This window comes from Amblyomma mixtum, chromosome 2 (assembly GCF_055824585.1).
Source record: "Amblyomma mixtum isolate Tamu chromosome 2, ASM5582458v1, whole genome shotgun sequence".
In the NCBI taxonomy this organism is placed as follows: Eukaryota; Metazoa; Arthropoda; class Arachnida; order Ixodida; family Ixodidae; genus Amblyomma; species Amblyomma mixtum.
The window spans coordinates 208,666,184-208,692,117 of NC_143013.1; the positions used below are offsets into that span (position 1 = coordinate 208,666,184).

General features: G+C 48.1%; 1 protein-coding gene and 1 pseudogene across 1 annotated transcript in view; one reads left to right on the forward strand and one right to left on the reverse strand.

Annotated features, from left to right (window-relative positions):
• LOC149362409 (uncharacterized) overlaps window positions 1-25,684 on the reverse strand; it is a 159,067-nt gene extending 133,383 nt beyond the window's left edge. The window contains exons 1-2 of the mRNA XM_089573001.1: window positions 25,361-25,684; window positions 21,276-21,465 (exon numbers count right to left, since the gene is read on the reverse strand). The gene's annotated coding sequence lies outside the window, so the exon portion shown is untranslated. The remainder of the gene's footprint in view (window positions 1-21,275; window positions 21,466-25,360) is intronic.
• LOC149362416 (uncharacterized) lies at window positions 12,810-14,269 on the forward strand (annotated as a pseudogene).
• Window positions 25,685-25,934: the final 250 nt, after the last annotated feature.

Genomic DNA, 25,934 nt, shown 5'->3' on the forward strand with positions numbered 1-25,934 from the left:
AGTTTCAATAAGAAAAAGCCTGCTTACAATGAAGGAATACTGCAGGAATGTGTTTTGTGTAAAGCTTGCTTAAACAAAGGTTATGAACATGTTCAAAGCAGAGGCTTTTAAAGCTCTCATGTCGTGCTACGCTTCAAACTTACGTAGAGAATTCAGCCGATAAGTTGTAGTGACTTCAATGATAAGACTGTGACTACGTCTCAAGCTCGAAGGTCTAGGTGTGGAGCAGAAAGCTTACTGTTCGCTCATTGTCGATGAGATGTCTATAGCTCAGAAAGTTGTATACGACCGACAGGTGGACAAGATATTTGTTCTTACTGACATGGGTCCCGAGGATCAATCAAGTACTGCCCCTCAAGTGGCAAACTGCTTGTTGTGCTTCGTTGCATGGAGCTATCGGTAGGCTTGACTATACTGGTTGACTATTTCTTCACGCGGTGCCCAAGAACGACAAGCTCACCGTTGTTTTATCCGCTACAACTGGGAAGTATACATGGGTTCACGAGAAGTGAGTAAAAGTAGATAGAAATCTTAAGGCGCATTCAAGCAGCATCCTGGGGCAGAGCCACTCAACCCGGTCGTGCATCGTATAAGCGGCCGTTATGGATAGCGCTCAGGCATACACTAGAAGGGGGATTCTCACCTGCCGTGGTGATTTGTGACATAATCGGCGCTTTCAATGACGACTTAAAAATGCAGTCTCTAATGAGGAACTAGAAAGCGCACTGTTTACGCCCTTGAACAGTCAGGCGTACCAACGCATCTGCCGCAGCGTTTCCCCGCGAGCAGTTGTCCCAGAGCAGTGGTGCCGTGGCGGGCGCACAGAGAACTAGGCCCAAGACGCCGTTTCTGTGCGACATGACAGGCCACACCTTGCTTTGCACTTTGCATCACGCGTAGTACAGCTCTACACAATGGCCAAGCCCAAAGGCTCTGGCTCCGTGAGCCTTAGTGGAAGAGGGAAATTGACTGCAAACCTCATCAACAAAATGAGCTCCTACTATAGATGAGCACTAAAGAACCATACAGATGTGGACGCCGTGCACAAGGCAGTGACGGCCACATTTCACCACATCACCTAACTCCTGGTGCAAGCAGAGTGCGGCAAAGGCCAGGGGTGAGCCAACACCAAGGCATCCTGTGCGGCCCTGCTCCCTATATACGAGCGACTCTCAGGAAAGAAGCTCCTTGAGCAGTGCTTGCGTAGCAAGATTAAAAAACAGCAATGAAAGCCTCCACTCCATGATATGGGCACTTGCTCCTAAACAGTCCCATGGCAGAGGCTGCTGTGGCTGAAGCCATAACAAGGTTCAATGCTGGTAACGCAAAAACATCAGCAGTAATCCTCGGCGAGCTCAGCCTGAAAGGTGTCCAAAGTGAAAAACGCATGCAAGAAAAAGACCTGCGTAGAAGCAGAGCATCGGCATGCAAGCATGCATCCGGTGAACGCCTCAGCGATCCCTGAGAAAGTGAATGCTGGTGCCAAAGGCCATTCAGACTATATCCAATGTAACCGAGTAAATATGTCCTGCTTTCACTCATTAAATTTAGTTTTGTGTTTTTTTTTTGGCTTTTTCTCAAAACTGTGTTTTCTACCCGAAGGATACCTCAGCACCTACAGTAACTATAGCTACAACTATTTTGCACTGTGAAGCTGAAAGTATAATGGATGCAATGTCGGAAGCACACTTGTATTTTCACCTGTAAAATGTTTTTGTTTTACCTTGACATTCTTATATAGTCGTTATGGATGTGACAACCAAGTTCAATGGGCTGCTAAATCTCTAATAATAGCTCAGTTTGAAAACTGCTTCCAGTGTTGCACTCCTTACACTTTATAGTACCTACATACCTGTCTATTAAAAATAAATTTCTGATGAAGTTTTTCCTATTGTTTGGCAGACAATAGCAATAATTTTCTTATATTATTCTAGTACTTCCGGAACCAATTACTGCAGAAGAAAAATAGTTGCATACCTGAAATCAGCAGGACAAGCTAAACAAGTCTGTGAAGCTTTGCCAAATTTGTTCAGTAAATAACAGAAATAGTTTTAAGACCCATGCCCCCTTAGCTCATTCGCTTCTGCCATTTCGTCTACCTTCCCCACGCAGTAGTCTGCACAGTCTTTTTGAGCACACAGCAACGCTGATGGCCAGTTCTTTCATTACAGGAGGGGGGGGGAATTGTTTGCTGTGCCAGCATGTGCCAGTGCCATGGTGCATTCGACATCTTGAGTCTAGTCCTGTGTGTACACAGGTATCTGAGGTATGTATGGTTTTGGTTTCGTCCAATTTGCTTCGGAGGTGCTAGGCCTGCCTGTCGGCATGTAGCCATGCATCTCCATTTGTATCTCAGGTGTCCGTTCGGCATGACGAGTTCAACTACCAGAAAAAAAAAAAAGACTTGTCTTTTCAAAACAATCCCGCACTTTTAAGTTCAGTCTCCACGGGCAAGAAGAAGGACATCACCGCCCGTTTCAGCATCCATGAGCCAGAAATGTGCCCTTAAGTGTGGCGCAATTTTACAACAAAAGGCACAGGATTCTGTGTGCATCTTGGGCCATGATGATTTCAAGGCAAGCAACAGGCGGCTGCAAGGGTTTGGGAGCCAGCACGATGTCGTTAGAAAAGTCATCAGTGATGAATCCGACTCTGTGGACTGCGATGCTGCTGCTTCCTGGGTGGCTGACAAGCTGCCTGGAATTCCGAGTCACTTCAAGGCGGCTGAAATCTACAATGCCGATGACATGGCTCTGTTTTTACCAAATCCTTCTGGGACACGTGCTAGCCTTAAAAAAAAGATGACTGCCGGAACGAAAAGCAGAGCAAGTGCCACGTAACTGTTCTGAGGTGTGCCAACCTCGATGACACCGACAAGCGAATCCCGCTAGTTGTTGGAAAAAGTGCCCGTCCAAGGTGTTTTACGGGGGCGAAGCATATGCCCATGAAGTGTGTGGTGAACTCCAAAGCGTGGATGACTCGGCCAATATTTTCTGCGTGGTTGAAGGAATTTAATCAGGATGTCAGGCGGCAAGGCCGTCAAGATTGCCTACTGCTGGACAATTGCTAGGCACACCACATGGAAAGCCTACAGCTGCAGGACATCAAACCGCACGTGCTTAACAAAACCCCTGGACAAAGGGGTCATAATAGCTTTACCGTATATACTCGTGTACAAGCCGCCCTTATGTATAGCCTGCACCCCCAACTAAAATATAAAACACACGAAAAAAACGCATAGTAACACAAAGTGCTACAAGATGGTGCCAGTTAGTTTTTCCCACATCGCATCCATTATAATCATCTGTTTCAGGTTTTAACAGTCCCTTGCCCAGCAGGGCAGACCAGCAAGGCACCTAAGAGACTTAGTGAAGACTGTCTGGCAGACGGCTGAACGTCCCGAAAAAGAGCACAGCTTTGTTTGTGATGCTGCTGCAAGAAAATTTGCCACGGTGACAAAATCATGCACATGGTACTCCAGTAGTCATGGTATGATGCACAAGAGGGCTACATAAATGGCAAGGCTGATCTTTCTTCAACAACTGGCACTCCGAGGAGAGGTTTCTCATTCAGAGGACAAACATGATGAGGAGCACCACCATGGCACGTCACTTCAGCTGAAACTATCTACTCACTGCATCAAAACCATAACACTGGATTACATGCAATTGGCTTGTTTGGGCATTACGAGAAAGCTGATACATCTATGGCTTTCGGGACCACTCGTACTGGGCCTACTAGTCAAACAGATATTTCAAGCAACGTTCTAGCAGAATTTGTTCGCAAAGGGAGGCCCACTGCTGACTGTAACTGCTGGAAGCTCACCGAGCTCCAACTCTTTCTATTCTATACAGGGCCTCTAGTCCTTGCAGATGTTTTGCCACTGGCACTGTACTCAAACCTCCTTGTACTCCACTCTGCTAAATATGTGCCGGTGAGAAAAGACCTCTGCACTCAACAGTTATCCTACGCAAGCCTCCTGTTGGAGCATTTTGTTTCTGAATTTGCAAGACTGTATGACAAAGTGTATGTTTCATTTAATGTGCACTGCCTCTTGCATCTTGGAGATGATGGTCTTTGGTTGTTTGGACAATTGCAGTGCGTTGTTCCCTTTTGAGAATTACCTCCAGGGGAACTTCGCATGACAGGGTACTGCTTCAACAACTTCACAACAGAACAGGAACAAACTAACAACAGAAACAAAGCTGCTACAAATGGGCCTAAACAACACATTCGAAGAACTAACGGAAGCCCAGCTAAGTGCGCAAATAGCCAGGCTCCAGCAGACAGCCACCGGCCCCAAGCTCCTAAAGAGATTAGGGCACGACGTAGAAGGGATAGCAGATAGAACAGCTAGCATTCCAGACGAGAAGGCAGGCCAGGGCAGACTATGTGCAGCGGAACCTAGCCACAATGGAAAGCACAGTATACACAGACGTGGCCCTCTATCCATGGGACCACAGGACCAGAAAGTTCCGAGTCGCGGCAGCAGTGGTAGACCACATGGGGGAACCAATTAGCAGCGCGACATTAAGGAACTGGACGGTAACGGAGGGGGAGGAAGCTGCCGTAGCTCTAGCAGCGGCCGAAGGTTACCGTAGGAACAAGTCTTTGATAATCCTAACAGACTCCAAAGCAGCATGCAGGAACTACATACAGGGCAAAATAAGTAAGGAAGCGCTGAGAATCCTCCTCCAAGCAAAGCTTCCAAGTAAGACCTTAAGACACAGGATTTTCTGGATACCGGCACACACCGGGATAGAGGGTAACTCGAGGGTAGACAGCATAGTTCGCGAGATCACGAGCTGAGCAGGGCAGTCAGAAACCCTGGAGGACCCCATGACGGTGGAACCAACGTATGCAGAAATATTAAACTACCACAGAGGGGGGAGATTCAAATACCCACCACCCCACACATCATTAACACAGCACGAGGCGGTCTGCTGGTGGAGACTGCAAGCAGGGACTTTCCAAAATTTGTACATACTACACAAGATGTTCCCTACACAATACAGGGACACATGTCCGTGGTGCGGAGCAACCCCCACGCTATATCACATCACATGGGAATGCGAACGGAACAGAGCATTTCACAATCTAAATGACCCGAGTGCGGAACAATGGGAGGGCCTGCTGACCAGCAGCGAGCTCACGGCACAAAGGGCACTGGTGCAGCACGCCTGCGAAGCAGCAAGACTCAGCGGTGCCCTGGAATAGGGGCGCCGACCTTGTGAAGAGGCCGAAGACATGAAGACGTCGGCCCACCCCTAAACCCTGATTTTTGGAGCAATAAATGTTTTTCACTCACTCACTCACTCACAACAGAATGATTGAGAAGGAATGCATCCATGTGGGGTTGCAAGAACACATGCTGAGTGAGCTCACTTATGATGCAGTTATCCTATGCAAGCCTCCTGTTGGAGCATTTTGTTTCAGAATCTGCTAGACTGTATGACAAAGTGTATGTTTCATTTAATGTGCACTGCCTCTTGCATCTTGGAGATGATGTTGGTGTCTTTGGATGTTTGGACAATTGCAGTGCGTTGTTCCCTTTTGAGAATTACCTCCAGCAGATTAAGGGGGAACTTCGCATGCCAGGGCACTGCTCCAACAACTTCACAACAGAATGATTAAGAAGGAATGCATCCATGTGGGGTTGCAAGAACACATGCTGAGTGAGCTCACTTATGATGCAGTTATCCTATGCAAGCCTCCTGTTGGAGCATTTTGTTTCAGAATCTGCTAGACTGTATGACAAAGTGTGTTTCATTTAATGTGCACTGCCTCTTGCAGCTTGGAGATGATGTTGGTGTCTTTGGATGTTTGGACAATTGCAGTGCGTTGTTCCCTTTTGAGAATTACCTCCAGCAGATTAAGGGGGAACTTCGCATGCCAGGGCACTGCTCCAACAACTTCACAACAGAATGATTAAGAAGGAATGCATCCATGTGGGGTTGCAAGAACACATGCTGAGTGAGCTCACTTATGATGCAGTTATCCTATGCAAGCCTCCTGTTGGAGCATTTTGTTTCTGAATCTGCTAGACTGTATGACAAAGTGTATGTTTCATTTAATGTGCACTGCCTCTTGCATCTTGGAGATGATGTTGGTGTCTTTGGATGTTTGGACAATTGCAGTGCGTTGTTCCCTTTTGAGAATTACCTCCAGCAGATTAAGGGGGAACTTCGCATGCCAGGGCACTGCTCCAACAACTTCACAACAGAATGATTAAGAAGGAATGCATCCATGTGGGGTTGCAAGAACACATGCTGAGTGAGCTCACTTATGATGCAGTTATCCTATGCAAGCCTCCTGTTGGAGCATTTTGTTTCAGAATCTGCTAGACTGTATGACAAAGTGTGTTTCATTTAATGTGCACTGCCTCTTGCATCTTGGAGATGATGTTGGTGTCTTTGGATGTTTGGACAATTGCAGTGCGTTGTTCCCTTTTGAGAATTACCTCCACCAGATTAAGGGGGAACTTCGCATGCCAGGGCACTGCTCCAACAACTTCACAACAGAATGATTAAGAAGGAATGCATCCATGTGGGGTTGCAAGAACACATGCTGAGTGAGCTCACTTATGATGCAGTTATCCTATGCAAGCCTCCTGTTGGAGCATTTTGTTTCTGAATCTGCTAGACTGTATGACAAAGTGTATGTTTCATTTAATGTGCACTGCCTCTTGCATCTTGGAGATGATGTTGGTGTCTTTGGATGTTTGGACAATTGCAGTGCGTTGTTCCCTTTTGAGAATTACCTCCAGCAGATTAAGGGGGAACTTCGCATGCCAGGGCACTGCTCCAACAACTTCACAACAGAATGATTAAGAAGGAATGCATCCATGTGGGGTTGCAAGAACACATGCTGAGTGAGCTCACTTATGATGCAGTTATCCTATGCAAGCCTCCTGTTGGAGCATTTTGTTTCTGAATCTGCTAGACTGTATGACAAAGTGTATGTTTCATTTAATGTGCACTGCCTCTTGCATCTTGGAGATGATGTTGGTGTCTTTGGATGTTTGGACAATTGCAGTGCGTTGTTCCCTTTTGAGAATTACCTCCAGCAGATTAAGGGGGAACTTCGCATGCCAGGGCACTGCTCCAACAACTTCACAACAGAATGATTAAGAAGGAATGCATCCATGTGGGGTTGCAAGAACACATGCTGAGTGAGCTCACTTATGATGCAGTTATCCTATGCAAGCCTCCTGTTGGAGCATTTTGTTTCTGAATCTGCTGGACTGTATGACAAAGTGTATGTTCCATTTGATGTGCACTGCCTCTTGCATCTTGGAGATGATGTTGGTGTCTTTGGTTGTTTGGACAATTGCAGTGCGTTGTTCCCTTTTGAGAATTACCTCCAGCAGATTAAGGGGGAACTTTGCACACCAGGGCATTGCTTCAACAACTACACAATAAAATGAGTGAGAAGGAATGCATCCAAGTGGGGTTGCAAGAAAGCATGCTGAGTGAGCTCACTTATGATGCAACTCAAAACAGGTAGCTTCCTCAAGGGGGCAGCAAGCCACCTTAGTATTCTGTTGCCAAGACCAAAACTTAAAGCTAACCTGCAGCAGGTCAGACAATTGCTGTATCACTGACGGTCACATTGTCGAGGTAAACTTCGCATTTGTATACGATACATCTTCCCCTTGTATGATAAGTCATGAGTACATATCCCGACAGAATCTTTACACAAGCGCATTCGACCCAACCAAAACTGGCATTGCTTTCACTCCTAAACTGTCTGGGTTAAAATTATGGCCACTTAAAAATGTTAGGAATTCTGTCTGCTACCACTTGGAAGTAAATCGGTAGTTTTTTACTTACTGCACATATAAGCTGTACGAAAGAAATCAACAGCTACCGTACAAACGCATGTAAAGCCGCGTTCAGGCTACGTGCGCTATGCACGGATCGTTGGTAAGGATAGTAAGCGTCAACACAAAAAAAATGCAATGGGTCTGTTCAGACGAGTGTTGCACTGAGCGTAAGGTACGCAAAGTCTGCTGCCAGTGTGGACGTAAATGTCGGTGGACCCGCGACTTTTACGACAAGCACAGATGCAACTGTTACTGCTTGGCCAATGCGTACAGCAGTTTCGGTTTTCATTTTCCGGTCACGGGGCTTCCGGCCTTCCCAAATTTAGCGCGCAAACCGACGCTCCATCCTACGCTCTGACCAGCGCTGCTCCGACAATGTCACGTTGTCTCGGCTGGCTCGTGTTGTGTCGCTGAGAGTCACCGTGGTTTGTCCACAGCTTCATCATGATCCATGCGGAAGGCTCTTCTATATTATCTGATGAGCTGCTCATTGAAGAAGTGTGGCAGAGGCCGGTTCTGTACGACCAACGACTCAAAACATACTGAGACAAACAGCTCCAAAATGATGCCTGGCTCGAAATCGCAAGTGGACTGAATCAAAGCAGTAAGTGCTTTTCGTTTTTTTCCACCTACGAACAAACTCGCAACAGTCAAATGCTTTCCCTCGTCTAGAAAAGTGCGATTATGGTGCTGGGCGAGCGTTGACAATATTGACGACGGTGCGCTGCCCGTTTTGTTCTTGTGCATTCTTGCAGCCCGTAAAGCCTGCGTACCATCAAGCGACGTGTCTACAACGGTGCTTTTATGCGATAGGACAATGAGCCTGCCGAAGCGTTTTCCCGTTGTTTTGCTGTCACACTCGGTGAGGCGGCGATTTCTAGGGCAAAGATTGTGGGCCCCGGAATTAGCGCACACGTGCGCGACTGATCGTGTTGAAATCTGCGTGAGTTGTAACATAGAATTGCTAGTCGCAACTTGCGCCAGCCTTCGCTTGGGAGTCGAACTATAACCAACACGTGCAAGGGTGTCTATGGGAGTGGGTCACACTATGGGTCTCTATGGCACGAGCGTCTATAGGGACAGGCTATGCTATCGCTTTGTCTTTGACCAGCAATAAAGTGACCCCCTTTGTTTTTGATGCTACCCTGCCAAACTCAAGCTGGTAGGCTGAAATGAATGTTGGGCGGTAGAAATGAGATCAGCACAATATTGCAGCAGTGAGATTTCTTTAGACGAATACATTTTTCAGAAAAATATGCGCAGTGTTTTGTTTGTAATAAGTAAATATGTTCTTTTCCTATGTATGTTTAATGCAGTGCCAGTGTTACAGCATCGGTGGGGCTACCTGAGGCAAAAGTATCTCCGCCTCCGGAAAGGATACACAAAGTCCAGCAGTGGCGCAGCGGACGTGGAGAAAGGTTGGGCGTCGATGCCAAATCTCATGTTCCTGGCCGACGCAATACAACATCGAGGGTGAAAGCCAATTGTTAGCTTCTTTGCTACTCACTGGCTGTCGCGTTTTGCTGCTAAGATGGTTTGATATTTTTGGCTTCAGCCGTCATATTTTGATGAAGAAAGAAATAAAACCAGGGGCCGAATTCACGAAAGAGTTCGCTTTGGAACGCGTTCGCTTTCTCTCTTGCCACCTCGCTCCATTGGTCGCGTGTCGTCACCGCTGGTAGTGACGTCACTTCAGGGAGGCGGGAACACGGATTTTGTTTACGTCACGAGACATGTCAATCAAGCGAAAGAGAACGCGTTCGGTCGCTGTGTGCGGAACTCTGAAAGTGGCGTTCGCTTCAGCGCGAGGAGAGACACACCGGTACCTCCCGCCGCCCGCTGTTGTTCGCGGTGCTCAGCGAATGTGATCGGTGGCCTCGGCGGTCGCGCGTGCATGACAATCATTTCGACATGCCTGACGATGCTTTCCGAAGGCACTTCAGGCTGTCGAAGCTACTTGTACGCCAGCTATGCGAAGAGCTCAAACCCCACCTTGGACCAACGAGGAAAAGTGCGCTCACAACAGAGCGCAAAGTACTCTGCGCCCTATGGTTCTTCGCTACCGGGGGCTTCCAGGCGGCAGTCGGCAGCGAGGCAACTATACGGCGACCGCAGTCGTCTGTGAGCCGGACGATATTGGCCGTCGCTCAGGCAATCGTGCGTGTCGGCACGGAGCAAAACTGGGTGCCGTTTCCTTCGACTTGCGAGGAGAAGTCCCGTGCCAAGGCAGAGTTTTTGGACCGTGGTCTCATCCCCGGCGTCGTCGGGTGCGTCGACGGTCGGTGTGCAATTGGTCGTGTGTCGTCTCAAAATAAATTATATGCTTATTTATAGGCTCTGAGTAATAAATTTGCAGTATTGTAGCCAAACGTATTCATTTAGAGGTTAAAAACGCAAAGAAGTTAGCATATGCCCCCTTAAAAATACAAGCAACCGAGATGGGACCGCCCGACAAAGCCGATTGGCTGTTGCCTGCCCCCTTGTCCTCCCGCAGTGTTCCTCCCACCCTTCTCCTGCCGATGTCAACGTCAAACTGACGTCACGGCAAAGCGAATGCGTTCCAAAGCGAACTCTTTCGTGGATTCGGCCCCAGGCTCGTGTACCTACCTTTTTGTGTACACTAACTGGCCCCCTGGTGAAAAAAAGCCTGTAGCCCACAGTGCAACATCCTTTGCACTCTGAATTTCGGCACTGGGACTTCGCAGGCAATCTGTTTTCGTAGCATGTTTGATATGTATGAAGTACAGTTGAATCCCGCCACAACGAATACCGCCAAAGCGAAATTTCCGCGACAACGAATAATTTTTTATTCCCCTTCAGTAACCCATAGGAATTAATACCCTAACTTTCTCTGCACAACGAACAATTTTTACAGAGCATTTCCACTTCAACGAAATTTTCGCGAGCAAAATCGAAACCGAAACAAGTGTCAAAAAAGAAGTTCAAGCCAAATCCAAAGCCATAATAAGCATGAAATCACATGCCGGTAGTGTCGCCATTTTGGCTTAGTGTTGTGGTCGCGTCATTTCGCAGCGTGTCTCTTCGACGATGACGACGTGCTTTCATCCGTGCGTGGGACATGATGTCAACGCAAGTGAAGAGACGCAAAACCCTTTTACTCGAGCTGAAAGCTCAAATCATCGCCCAAGCGGAAAGTGGAAGGAAGAAAGCGGCAATCGCTGAAGACTTTAATTCCGGCAAGTTCGCTGTCTACGATCCTCAAAAGTAAGGACAGCGTAAAAAAGGCACTTGCTTCAGGCACATCCTCCAAGCACAAAAAGGTGACGCGGCCCCTCCATGAAGAGTTGGACAAAGCAGTGCATGCGTGGTTTATTGAAGCCCGAGCCAGGAACGTCCCACTCACCGGAAGCATCGTCCAGCAAAAAGCATTGAACTATGCGTGCCTACTCGGCACTGACGATTTTAAAGCCAGCATTGGCTGGCTCAACCGTTATAAGGCTCGCCATAATATCGTCGGAAAAGTGTTCTGCGGCGAATCGATGTCCGCAGATGTCGACGGAGCTACTGCGTGGAAGGCGAGCAACGTGGCCGGCATTTTAAGCGACTTCGCGCCGGCAGATAATTTACAACGCCGATGAGACCGGGCTGTTCTATGAGATGTTGCCGGCCAGGACGCTCGACTTCAAGGGGCAGCGCTGTCATGGTGGTAAACACAGCAAAAAGCGCATTACGGTGCTGCTTTGTACTAACATGGATGGCTCGGACAAACGTCCGCCGTTAGTCATAGGAAAAAGTGCCAAGCCGCACTGTTTTAAGGGGACCCGTAGCCTACCCGTGCAGTACAAGGTGAACAAGTCGTGGATGACCAGCGCTATTTTCAGTGAGTGGATGGTAGCATTCGACCGCGACATGAAGCAGCAGGGCCGTAAAGTTTGCCTGCTTTTGGACAATTGTTCATCTCATCACTGTGACGAAGTCGAGCTTACTAACACGGAGCTGAGGCTTTTCCCGTCTAATTGCACATCTGTCCTACAGCCTCTCGATCAGGGGGTAATTCTGAGCCTGAAGCGCGCCTACCGTGGGCGGCTAATTCACCGGCTGCTCTTCAACATCGAAACCGGCCGAGAGACGAAGGTGGATATGTACGTGGCGCTGCAAATTATGTCTGCTGCCTGGAGCTCACTGGGTCGCTCAATAATAGCGAACTGCTTCAGGCACGCAGGATTTGCTGAAGAACGATCCGTAAGTTCGGCTGACGTAACACCACACGTTGCAGACGACGACGGTAAAGAGGCGCCACCGGCTCCGGGGATCACGGCCGCCTGGAAAGCGCTGGAAGAAACGGGAAACGTGCCGCCTAATCTTGACCTTGATGAATACATAGGCGCTAAGTGATGAGCAGATCATAAAAGCCGCCCGGAATGATGACTCTTCCGATGACGAAGGTGACATTCAGGACGAAGGTGACTTACAGGACGCACCCACTGCGGCAACCGCCTCAAAGGTGATGGACGCATTCGATTTGATTAGGAACTTCGTTGCTGTCCATGATGACGATGTCGCAATGGGTTTGCTAACCGAATGTGAAAATCGCGTGACGTCGTTGCTCGCCGTGAAGCGCAAGCAAGCAAAGATTACCGATTTTTGGAAATAAAAGTCTTTTCTGCTTCTTGGGTAATTCTGTTGTCCGTTTCATATCAATTTTTTGTGACAACGAAGTTCCGCGACAACAAATTTTTTTTCGTTCACCGTGAATTTCGTTGTAGCGGGATTCAACTGTAGTTCGTTCACTTCCTAAAGTGGGAACACTCAGTGGGGCAAAACTGCCAGCACGCCGCGCATAAAATAAAATACCACAACACAAATGTCCTTCTTTAGGGAATCAGTAATATATTTGGACAACATATAGGCCCCTTCATCTCGGTTACCGCATGTTTGTAATATTTTACCTCTGAATATTTTACTCTCCTGAAGTCTACATTCAAATTTTTATTCAAGTAATAAAAGCCAGTGCTCCAATAACATGTAGTGCTGGTGAGAATTAATTTTTTCAACGCTACATACTTCATTCCATAGCACACGGCTAGCGTTCCTGCTCCATTCTACTGTGACAAAAACCACAAGGAGCAGAAAAATATTTGGAAGCTAAAACCAGCCTATACAATGGGGCATTACTGATTTGTCACGTTTTAACAGAAACACCTGGGTGACACAGCTTTGCATGTGCTATTCTCTTCGTGTTGTTTATTACGCTTGAGTTTATGTATGGGCATAAGCGTCTAACATCGTTAAAACATTAAGTTGGGCTAGTTGGTAACGGCTTGAAGGAATCATATTCTTAGCGGTAAGAAACAGACACAACACCAAGATACACACACACAGGACACCCGCTAGACTTCAACTATCTTTACTGGACACTTGTACGACATAAATATGTATCACTGAGCACACGCAGGTGCCTCGTCATCCGCATCAGGTCTAACTACGCCCTCCCCTCTCCTGCAAGGCATACGGTTGCGCAGATAAACAATCTCTTTTTCTGCCAACGCCAGGGAGGGAGTGCTTACACACATGTCGCCCGCCTCTTGAATACGAAAGGCTTCAATAATTTCCCAGGACTGTGGGAGCCGACAAAAAAGAAAGGGAAATTATCGAAGCCTTTCGTATTCAAGAGGCGGGCGACATGTGTGTAAGCACTCCCTCCCTGGCGTTGGCAGAAAAAGAGATTGTTTATCTGCGCAACCGTATGCCTTGCAGGAGAGGGGAGGGCGTAGTTAGACCTGATGCGGATGACGAGGCACCTGCGTGTGCTCAGTGATACATATTTATGTCGTACAAGTGTCCAGTAAAGATAGTTGAAGTCTAGCGGGTGTCCTGTGTGTGTGTATCTTGGTGTTGTGTCTGTTTCTTACCGCTAAGAATATGATTCCTTCAAGGCGTCTAACATGTTTCTTCTACCGTCCACAGCCGAGCAAGAAGAGAAGACACTGCGGCTTCAGTGCTACCTGCTCAGTCGCTTGAGTCGGTCAGCGACTCGGCAGCATCTGAGGAGAGCATATGCCGCACATTTAACATCGACAGCTTGCCGGACTAGCCCAGTGCTTGCAGGACTAGCCCGGACTAGCCCAGTGCCAGAGAGCCCAGTAGCGAGGCATACACTGGACCTCCCACAAGTGTGCCTTTGCGCTCAGGCAAATTGTCTGCGCCAGCCAAGAACTTGCGCAAGAGCACAAAAAGAAAAAAGACTGATCTCGACGACTTAATGATGTCGACGCTGCAGGCAAACCGCCACAGGCTAATTGACCTGACAACGGCTGCCATGTCAGTAGATGATGGTGAACATTTCCTGTTGAGCTTAAAAGGCCTTCTAGGTAAGATGAATGGTCGCACAAAAGAGCAGCTTAAGCTCCAAATTCACGAACTTATAGTTGAGGCAGCATACCCTCAGCATTCTGCAGAGCAATAAAGGAGTACAAGCATTTATGCTTTTGATGCAAGTTCTTTGTAGTGATGTGCTAGACAGTACTATACAAGAGTCACCACATGGAATTCACCAAAGCCTGGTGAATGCTTTATAATGAAATTTTTACTCGTCGTTTTGGTTTTAACAGACAGGTGCCGCCCACGTATGGTGCCCGAGGTCACAGGTCATCATCATCATCGTTAACTTATTCCTCCGCCGCGAGCTCCCGCCATCGATATCGGTAGTATCATCACTTCCATCTTTTCATGGCTGTCGAAAGCACAGGAGTTGTGGTAGCGTGGCAGTTCCCTGTAGTTGTGGCTTTCATGTGCTGGAGCTGAGCATTGCAATTTTAGCACGATGGGCAAGCACCTTAATAGCTATGCAGCTAGGAATTTGCTCTAAAACACGGCAAATGTGCGGCGGGCAGGAAATTCGACGTGGATGAGAAGTGCACCCGACAATGGTGAAACCAAAAGGATGCACTCAGGAACACAAGCTGCAAAAAATTAGCTTTCCGAGGCAAGCTATGCAAGTTCCCTGACTGGAAGAAGAGCTGCTCTGCTACGTAATGGAAGTGTGGAACTAGCTGCAGACCTCAGTGAATTTGCGGCTGCTGACGATAACCTCTGCGTGTGAAGGGAAGACATTCTTGATGACTTGGTAGCTGAGGTGCTGCCAGTACAGCACAGCAGCGAAAGTGAAGAGCAGAAATCAGAAGAGCAATCCTCTGTGACAGCAGCACAGGCCTTCCACTACCTTGCCGAGGTCCGCAAATTTCTGACTGCAGCAGAAAATTCTCAAAAAGAATTGGCTGCTCTTACTGGAATAGAGAACTTTGTTCTTAACGCACATGTAAAGAAGAAGCAATCAACAATTGATGATTTCTTGAACTGGTCTAGACAGCCATAGATTTCCATTAAGCTTGTTCTGGATCCTTCACCTCTGCTCTGTTTTTATTGTGTAATTAAAGAGTAGAAATGCTTAACATGTGATTTAAGTGGATACTTTGACTGTAACCTTGCTCAGAGTCATATATGCGAGAACTTCCGACAATTCAAATTTTCTAATAATTCAAAAAAAATCCTGGGGTCCCTTCAAGTTTGAATTAATGAAAGTCTACTGTACACATGAAAACTTTTTTTTCCCGATTTTTCGCTGTCCTAAGATTACACATCGTACTATACACGGTGTTGTGCTCTTGCCCACATTCTGCTGGCCTCTCTGGAAACCAGCGCCGTGCGCCCACCGTCGCGCAACGCAGGCCCAGACTCTCATCGGACATGTCGCGGCTTGCAGCATGAATCATCCCGGCTCGCCGGCGCAGACCCTTTCTCCTCCTCCTCACTGTCAGCTCGAGACTCCTACAACGCTTCGCCGGCCGCCCTTTCCGTCTGCAAGCCTTCAACGGCCGAGCCCTCTCGACCATTCGTCCAATTTGAACGTTGGCTAGTGCCATCACCTGATTGGAGGGCTTGAACGGCTGGCTGCCGCAACGGTCACCGGCGGCTATAAAAACGGAGCTGCGCTGAATCCGAGCAGCAGACGAGCCATCACGCCAGCTCTCCCGGGGCCGCCCTACGCCTTTGTGCTAGCCCATGGTGCTCTCAGCCCTTGTACCTATCATGTAAAGCCCTTGTACATACTGTACATAAATGTCCTTTGACTCACCGTCGCCTAGACCGTTTCTTGGCTCAGCTCTGCGCAACAGAGGCAGCAGGCTGAGATGCTTCAGTCCCAACAGTCGTGACCAGGCTCGGATCCCCAGTCGTAATAGTGGATGGCAGCTGCGGGATCGACCGGCGTCAGCTACCTCGGCGCGGTGAGTGCCTGATGTTTTCCCCTCAATTCGCCAGACTGCTCTAGCACACGTGATTGTAGTCTAGAGTAGGGCTATGTGTGTAGCACTGCAGAGAGCTTTGCTGTTTCAAACCAAGTCGGAGTGCTTTGAAACGAAAGCTGGTGCAGAGGGAGTAAACAAGGCGGTTTTGGAAAGAATTACTGGCGCGTGTCATGCTAGTAGCGCTATAGCAGTGAACGGCAAGGAAATTCTAAAAGAGCTAACTGCAAGAGGCTATTGTGCGCGATGGAGAACTTCAAAGTGAAGGAACTCATCGAAATTTGTGAATAGTTGGGCATTGATTTGGGCCCCGCAAAACGAAAGCATGCGATTCTTGAGATCAGGAGAATGTAACGGCTGAGGAAGCCAATGAGGCCTGGGATGAGATCAAAGAACCGTGAGCGCGAGGCCGAAGAGGCAGAAAAAGAGGCAGCTTCAGATAAAACGGCGTGCTCGCGCTAGGGAACTGATGGACCTGGAGCTTGAAGCGCATCAGATCGGTTTCGAGAGATATAAAACATTGTCCGCTCTGCATGAGACCAACGGTCGGCAGCCGAGAGACAGGCCACGGACCTTCGTGATCGCCGAAGATATGGCGAAATATTTGGCGGAGTTCGAGCGCGTCTACGAGAGAAAGCGCAGTGAGCAGAATGGTTGGGCACAGAAGTTGATAGCCCTGCTTTCCAGCGAAGCGTATGACATTGTCAAGCGCCTGTGTGACGGTGGCTTGGCGGACTACGATGAGCTGAAAAGCTTCTCACTGACGAGATATAACGTGTCACCGCGGGACCTTCGCCAAAGGTACCTGCGAGAGAATAGCACCCCATCGTTTTACGATTTTCCCTACCAGTTTAAAGCCGACATTTTAGAATGGCTCGAAAATGCGGAAGGTTCGGAAGATCGTGACACAGAGGTAGAGTGCGTCGCTGTAGAGCAGCCCTGCCAGTGCGGCACAGAGGAAGGTAGTTCGTACGTGGCAGATGTAAGTGCTGCTATAACAGTGGAAGTTGCCCCGCACTCGTCACCTGAGGAAACCTCTCTACCTTCGGACAAGGTAGCCACACCACCTGACGATGCACTTACAGAGGTCTCGCCCATTGAGACTGTGGCGGAGTTACCGGAAAGCGGATCTCCTAGCGAGTCAAAAGCAGGAGAAGTTGCCGAACAGGGCAGAGAGGACGCCCGTCTGGACATTAATGAAAATGCCTGTGCCGACGCAAGCGAAGTAACCGAGCATGAAACACCGTGTTGTGCATCGCTTTCGGCGGAAATGCAGAAACACGACACTTACGACCAACGGATGCGGACGCATGTAGAGTTTGCGGATGCTGAGTTGTGCGTTGGTGTCTCTGGCGAGCAAGGCAAAATGAGTCCCGTGCTTTCGCACTGCTCTGAGATCTGCGACATTCCAGAAAGCAGCTGCAGTAGCGGGAACATTGCGACTGAGTACACAGCCGACCCTCGTCCGAAATTGCCTGAAACGTGTCAGGAGCACGACGAGAGCTACATGTCAGCAGTAATGTCAGTAGAAAACACTGGTTTGTCTGTGCCTAAAGAAAGTGCATCGGATAAGTTTCGAGAGAAATGAAGCATTATCCATTCTGAATGAGACTAACAGTCGGCAGCCTAGAGACAGGCCGCGGCCCTTCGTGATCGCCGAGGATATGGCGAAGTATTTGGCGGAGTTCGAGCGTGTCTGCAAGAGAAAGTGCGTTGAGCGGAATGGATAGGCACAGAAGTTGGTAGCCCTTCTTCCACACACTTCCAGCAAAGCGTATGGCGTTGTAAAGCGCCTGTTGGACGGTGGCTTGGCAGACGACGATGAGCTGAAAGGCTTCTTACTGATGAGATATGACTTGTCACCGGCGAACCTTCGCCAAAGGTACCAGCGAGAGCAAAATAGTACCCAATCGTTTTACGATTTTCCCTACCAGTTTAAAGCCGACAGTTTAGAATGGCTCCAAAATGTGGATAGTTCGGACGATCGTGACACACAGGTAGAGTGCGTAGCTGTGGAGCAGCCCTGCCAGTGCGGCACAGAGGAAGGTAGACCGTACGTGGCAGATGTAACTGCTGCTGTAACAGTGGAAGATTCCCCGCATTCGTCACCTGACAATACCTCTCTACCTTCGGATAATGTATCCACAGCATCGAACGATGCAGTTACAGAGGTCTCGCCCATGGAGAGTGTCGCGGAGTGATCGGAAAGTGGATCGCCTAGTGTGTCAAAAGCAGGAGGAGTTGCAGGGCACGGCAGAGAGGATGTTCGGCTGGGCATTAATGAAAAAGCCATTGCCAAAGCAAACGAAATCAAACAGGATAATCCGCATGAATCTGAATTGTCGTTGACGGAAACACTAGAGATTTTGGGTCAACGGAAGCGGACGCTTATTCAGTATGCAGAGGCTTACAAAACTGCTACTAGTGAGGATTGCGGCGAGCGACGCGAAACGAGTCTCGTGCTTTCGCACTGCTCTGAGCTAAGCCACATTCCAGAAAGCAGCTGCAGTAGCGGGAACATCACGACTGAGTGCAGAGCCGACCCTCATCTGCAATCGGCTGAAACGCATCAGGAGTACGATGAGAGTTACGTGTCAGCACTAATGCCAGGAGAAAACACTAGTTCGCCTGTGCCAGAAGAAACTAAGGTGCTCGACGAAAGTCAAGTACAGGACCTTCCAGATGATATGGGGGCTGTAGACGTCGTTCCATCCGAGAAAGATGAGGACGAATGTGCACTCAGGGACGCTGAGGAGGAAGAGCGCTGTCTGGAGGATGTTAGGAAAGGCATCAAAGTCAGATCTGAGCCAGGTAGCACACGTGAATTGGCTGACAATCAGAGTGATATTGTCAGAGAGCAGGAACCTAGGCTACGGAAGCAGCATGTGCTTTCAAAGAACCAGATAGCGAAACAGCACCGAAAAATGAAAGGCAAGCACAAGAAAGAAAGCTCCAACCAGGAGGAAAGGAGCCGCCTGTTCAGGAAAGACAGTACCCACCGAAAGATGGAAGGCAGGCAACAGAAAGAGCGGTGCATTCGAAACGAAAAAAAGGGTAAGCGCGCGGAAACGGGTTGCCACCATCGGAAGCACCAGCGTCACCGGCAAAATGGCTGCAGCAAAGTCAGTCACGTTGTCAGCCCTGAAGCTAGCGTCAAAATCGCAGCTAAAGAAATGTGCGAGGCATCACTATCATGCAAAGCGAAGTGCATAAGTGTGTCGAGGCATATGGATCTGAGCAGTAGGATAAACTGCAAAAAGAAATCGTATAAGCATTCGCGTGGGAAAAAGTACGAAGGGAGGAAACCGAGATACAAGACAGCACTGCCCGGGAGGCGAAAAGTTAAGCAGCGGGACAAGGGTGAACCTTGCTGCCAGTACACAGAGCACATGACGCGCAAAGGCATGTGCTCTCATGCAGGCTCTCGCTTTTCTCTACAGTCACGGGAGAAACCGCAGTCCCAAAGAAAGCAGCATGCGCGCGTAGAGAAAACACGTGTACGGCTCAAAAAGTGCAAGATTGTACAGGGCCGTAGTGACAGGGGCAAAAAAATTTGCAAGAAGAAGCTGCCTAAGCGCTCTACCAAGCATAGGTATCGCGATGAAAAACTGCCGAGTCGAGATGACGCCATTTAGTAGGCGTATAATCAAAAGGCCAGGTAGATGCGGACCTCGCATCGAGCGAAAAGGACGGGTGTGCAAGAAATTAAAGACTCGTGGAAGTTCTGACTTGACACCATGAACAAAGGAAAGGAAAGAATGGTCCCACCGGAAGCGTTGCGCACTCGAAATGGAAAGTCGCGACTGGCGCGCACAGCGTAAGGAACGGGATAAGTGGTCAGTAAGAGAAAGCAAATCGTTCTCGTACTGTACCGCCCGTAGAAACTGGAACGACCAGTACAGAGAGAGAGAAAAGCGCAGCTACAGCGAAAGAGGCAAGGACCTTAGCTTACACGGTAGCTAGTATTGTTTATCGTCCGTCAGAAGCAAGTTAAATGCAGTCGCACTAGGCCGTCCATTATAAGCCAGGCTAGCTTCCACCTCCTCGTGACTTACATTTTGTCACTTCACGAGTGGTTATCAAGTTCGCTCGTAAATCAGTGCAAAATTTATATCCTCATTAGTGGCCTCAGCTGACTGTTTTCCTGCCCAAGTGATCGCGAAGGTCCCAATTTAAATTAATTTCATTCCATGTGTTGCATGTGCTTGACACTTTGTTCGAGTTCTGATTTTAAGAGTTCTGGTATCCCACATGTGTCTCTTGTCGAAGAGGGAACAAAAAGGGGACACAAATATAGCTAGCAGAGTTTTTATGACCTTTAAGTCTGGTGTATTGACGGGTGAAAGTGGGCACTTGCTCGTGTTGGATGTTGCCTGTTGTCGGTCGGTTCTTGGCAAGATGCAGAACGATCAACGACCGGTGCTGAGAAGCAAGCTCTTCCGAAGGACCGAGCGAAGCTGGTACAGGCACCTGGGCAACAAGGCGGCGGAGCAGTGATCCTGTCCTGACGACCTGTCCTGTCCCGTCCCGAGTAGGGGCCGCCCCACGTCTTTTGTGCTAGCCCGTGGTGCTTTCGGCCGTTGTACCTATCATGTAAAGCCCTTGTACATGCTGTCCATAAACATGCCTTGACTCACCGTCGCCTCGACTGTTTCTCGGCTCAGCTCTGCGCAACAGAGGCAGCAGGCTGAGATGCTCCAGTCCCAACCACGGTGACCAGGCTCGGAGGCCCAGTCCCAACAACAGGTTTTTGCAGTACCTGCTTCAGCAGCTGCCACTGACAGCATGTCAGAGTGGCCGAGGTGGATTCAGCACTTCGACAACTGCAGCTTCAGTACTGGTCTCCAAGAACGGAGCAGAGAAGCTCAGGCGTATGCACTCCTCCACACAATAGAGTGACAACTTCGCGGTCTCTCCGCAACATTGGGCCTCACAGTAGACCATTCAAAATTCTTCACGAAGTTTGATGCACATTTCACCAAGCAACGATACATTGTTCCCAAAAGCACATGCTTTCACAGGGGGCAACAGAAGCCGAACAAGACAGCTGACCAATCCATGACTGTGCTGCACGATGGCAGACCACTGCGATTTCGCTAACAAGGAATGTAATATGTTACAGGTGTCCTTGTTGGGCTCCGAGACGCCAAGTTATTACAAGCCCTGCAAACGGATTAAACGCTTACCTCGGCAACTGCTTTAGCGAAAGCCTGCCTGATGAAAATGGTCCAACAGCAGTCCAGCTTCGGGCCAACAGGCTGTCACCCTGTCCTGTCGCTAAACAAGTATCAGCTCACCTCCAGCACGGACACCATCCAGCGATGCAGGTGGCAGCAGCAAGGCGGAGGGCAATGCGCTGCGTCGTGTGAACGGTGCCTGAATGGTGGAACAACCAAGGCACAGTGTCAGAAGCGAGATTGAAACCCGCACTTTAAATACCTGCAAAGCGTCTAAAGGCACCAAGCAATTCGGCTGAACGGAGACGTTCACTAGGCATGGATAACTGTTTGGGTCACTTCCTGCCTGTTTGGCTCAGACTACCACTCCACCGCATACCCTTTAGAAAGGAAGATAAATGGCCTTGGGTGAATGATTAAGCAAATGCTTTCCAAAAGTTGAAAACGCTTATCTGCTTCACGCAGTGTATGGCAATGAACGATTTAAATGGAAAAAGATTCTTTTGGCAGAAGTATCCTCATCTGGCAGGAATGGAATTTTTTTACAAATAAAGGACGGGGAACAATGATGAACTGCCATCGCGACTTTGACAATCACTAAGGCCAAGCTGCATTACTCCCAGACCAAACCGGAACCATTAGTACTAAATGGGGCTGCCAACTGATTTGATGCAGACCTGCTGCAACTTTTGAAACTAATCAAAACCCTTTGGTTTCCTAATCAAGTCAGGCAACCATCAATGTGAGGCCATCATGCAGGTGCTTTAGGCGCACAGAAGTGCCACATAGGAGATGGTATTGTAAGCGACAAAGTAAATGCACAACATAAAAAAAAGCTCTAGTTTCATAACAGTTCTCTGGTGCAACCTACAACTTCCAAATTTGCATGAAATGCACGAAAATGGGCACTTACAGAAAACTTTTCTACTAGAAAAGAATACCCCCTCCACCCGGAACATTTTGCTGAATAATCCAATTAATACCAAATTCAAGCTCAAACACAATGCTCAGTATTCCCCCCCCCCCCCCCCCAAATTCTGGGAAAAATAACACTCAAAAACTAAGAGTCCCACGCATATGCTGGGAAAAGTGCTGTTCACACCAGACACTCCCCCACAAGTCCCAGTGGTGTCCTTAAAAGACAATAGCAGTTGCTCGACTGCCTCCAAAGTCGCATCATATTCGAAAGTTTGTCTGATGGACTTGAAAACTGAGGCCAATATGCTTGCTAGAGAGTGAAAACATCCAGCACAAGATGAAGTTTGTAGACCACTAAGAAAATTGTAGAACTAAGTGGTCTAGAATACAAAAATGTGCCCAGCTTCCTTGTGTCCTACTGGAAAGGCAGCTTGCATCACTGAAGCTGATGGTTTGTAAGCCAAAGGAAAAAGGCTTCTTCTGCCTCAGCCACACAGAGCTGGAGTGCTAATGAAGATTACACCACCACAGTCAACAAGGCATCTCGAGACGGCGAGAACTGCTTAATCTCTAATTCTAAGCAATTCTTTAAGCAATTCTATTATCGCTTAAGAATTGCTTAAGCGTTAAGTATGGTGGCCTGGACTAAGTGGTGCAAAATTGCAAAATGTGTGCTCAACACACAGTGAGTGGCACGCAACTGATGAATGCATCCAAAACACCTTGTTTAACATGGGACAAGGTGCAGTGGTGATTCAGCCATTTCAAGTCCTGGAACAATTTTTGGAGGAGAAAAATATCCATTTAGGAGCACCTTTGTATCAGAACGATAATCCTGGAGCAACCCGGGAGCAGCATGAACGGAGTAAAGAAGTCACAAAGAAGAGTTTTCTAACAACATAAGGTTCAGCCACGTGTACCTAGAAAGAAAAAGAAAATAGAGGAAGGTGCTCACTCACCAAAAGCAGTGACAAAACATTTTATTAATGCCGACACTGCCTTGCACACAAGTTCAGCCAAGCGTGCTTGACTAAAAGACTGAAGAACACGTTCACTAGAACCATTCTTGTTTTTTTATGTTGGCTCTACTATCTAAACGCTTAGTGGAATTTTTTGCAAATTCATCAAGCTCACGAAATGAATCAGCAAGGCCGAAATTTCCTTGTTCAAACAAAGCTTGACATCGCTGGACCTGCTCCTAGCTTTTATTCTTCAGCCCTCTTCAGGGTTGACCAACATGATGCAACCTTCGCAGCTGGAGCACCACTGCAAGGTGGCGCTGACTTGTGCATGAATGACAAGCGTCCACACCTAGTGGCTGTCATGGGTTGTTGATTATGTGTTACAATATTCCACAGTAGACTCCTCTCGTCAACAAGAGCACGCTCTGTGATTTAACGAAATGACAGAAAAACATAATGGTATCCTCAGGACTGTCATGACAGACAATGGTCTGCGGTTGGCATGTGCAAAGTGTGAGACACTGTAATCTAGTTGCTGTCATCCCACCCACATGACACTATTTGATATGAGGAATGCAAGAGACTGATATAGGTTTGCACCCTTTCTACTGTGGACGTACAGGTAGGTACTCAAATGGTGCTACAACCTTTAGAAAAGCTTCACATCAGGGGCCAAATTCAATAAACCTCTCCCTGATGTAAACAGTGTGACGTCAAAAAGGTGTGCCCCGATGGGCAAAATTGTCGACTTTCGGTTCTGAACCGGTTTTTCTGGTGCCGAGCGCTCCCCCACCACTTTTGTACCCCGATTCGAAACGCCTCGCAGCCTTTTTTCTCCCGATGTGAGCCTTCTCGGTATGGCGCATGTTTTGCCCATCGGACCAGAAACACGTGCGCTGATGACGTAGGCCGGGAGAGGTCTACTCCATACTATTCTTAAACACAGAATTGAAGCTTGTTGGGAGAGCTGGTTGTTCGTGCCACATAAACAGCACAAAACCACCAAAACTGGCCGCAAGAAGCAATTTGTTTCTTGTGATGAAGGTGTTTATTGCATACTGTTGTCATGTGGGAATGAATGTATCGGGAGGCCAAGCAGACGTTTAAACAGAAGACTGAAGCAACATGACAATAATGTTAATGAGGGCAACCATGGTCAAATCGGCTTGAATTGCTGTCAATGCATGACTCAGCGTAGTGGACGGATTCTGTATAAGCAAGACACAATCCTGCCAATGCTATTCACCACCTGTTTACAAAACGCAGTCAAATGCTTGGATTGGGAACAGTTGGGGATAAAAGTTCATGAAGAACGCCTTAAAAATCTGCGATTCACTGGACACTGTCTTGGGAAGGACTGCAAAGCATGATCAATGACTTAGACAAGGCACAGCAGAACGGTGAGTCTAAAAATTAATACGCCGAAAATCAAATTAATGTTCAATCTAGGAAGAGAATAGCAGTTTACAATCGGCAGCGAAGTGCTGGTAGTAGTAAGGGACTAAATCTATTTAGGGCAGGTAGTGGCCACAGGTCCGCTCCACGAGAGAGGAATGACTAGAATAAGAACGGGGTGGAGTGCATTTGGCTAGTTCTTTCAGATAATGAATAGCAGTTTACTAATATCCTTCGAGAGAAAAGTATACAACAGCTGTATCTTAGCGGTACTCACATACAGAGCAGAAACGTGGAGGCTAATGAAAACGGTTCAACTTAATTGAAGACAAGGGCGGGAGCTATGGAAAGGAAAACAACAGCTGTAACGTTAAGGGGCAGGGAGATGGCAGAGTGGGTGAGGGATAAAACATGAGTTAATGATATCCTAGTCAAAATCAACAACAATACGGAGGCACAAACAGACTCCTCACTCAACTGAAGAAAACCGATGCTTATTTAAAACCAACCCATTAAGAGTTAAGCAGCGATTACTACTGGTCAAATAAAAACTATGTCCAGGCTTTACCAATAACAAAGGCTTAAAAATAGAAACAAAAGGCTTTTGTACAAGCTGGCGTCACCGCCGCGGAAGTTCACGGAACTAGTGCAGGGTGTGCGGCCAAATCAAGCATCCTACACGAATATATGATCAGAGGCTAAGCAATTTCGCTGAGCTCCAAACACGATTATGGTGGACATAAGACAGAAAAAAATGAGGGCTGTGAATGCGATACCGCCAGCTTCATGTCAGCGGCAAACAAAGGAAGAGCAGCATACCTGTTTGCGAACTAGCTTTCGGAGAAACCCCGCAAGAGCTGTAGCACATTTTCTCTTCAGCGAAGAAGCCACCTCGAAGCGTGCCCGTAGGTGCGTCTTCACAACGGCGACCATGATGTTTTAGCAGTGGGGTCTTCGACCGCGGACTACGTCGCTAGCCGCCCATATGCAGTAGACACGGGGCAACTGCCCTCGAAGGGCGAGACTGATTGGTCGAACAACACACATTCAAAGATCGTAGAGCTTGTGTCCTGACGCGGAATGTCTCGGACTGCAAGAGATATTACGGTAGGCATGCCGAGACCTGCGACCATGCTTCCGACCACTTGCGACCATGCCAGCAAAATTTGTGGAGCGCGCCATCTTGAAAGCACTTACGATTCCGAATGCCTGTCAGGCTGTCACTCGAACTAGCCGAATGCGAACTCTCTCCTTCCCTTGCGGCTCGGAAAGCAGCGCCATGATGCGGCTTAACGCTGCTTAATGCAAGGAAAGAAAAATAAAAGTAACGTGAATAAAACATCGAGTTGGGCTAGTTGGTATGGGCTCCTTTCTCCGGTCCGTAATGTTTTGC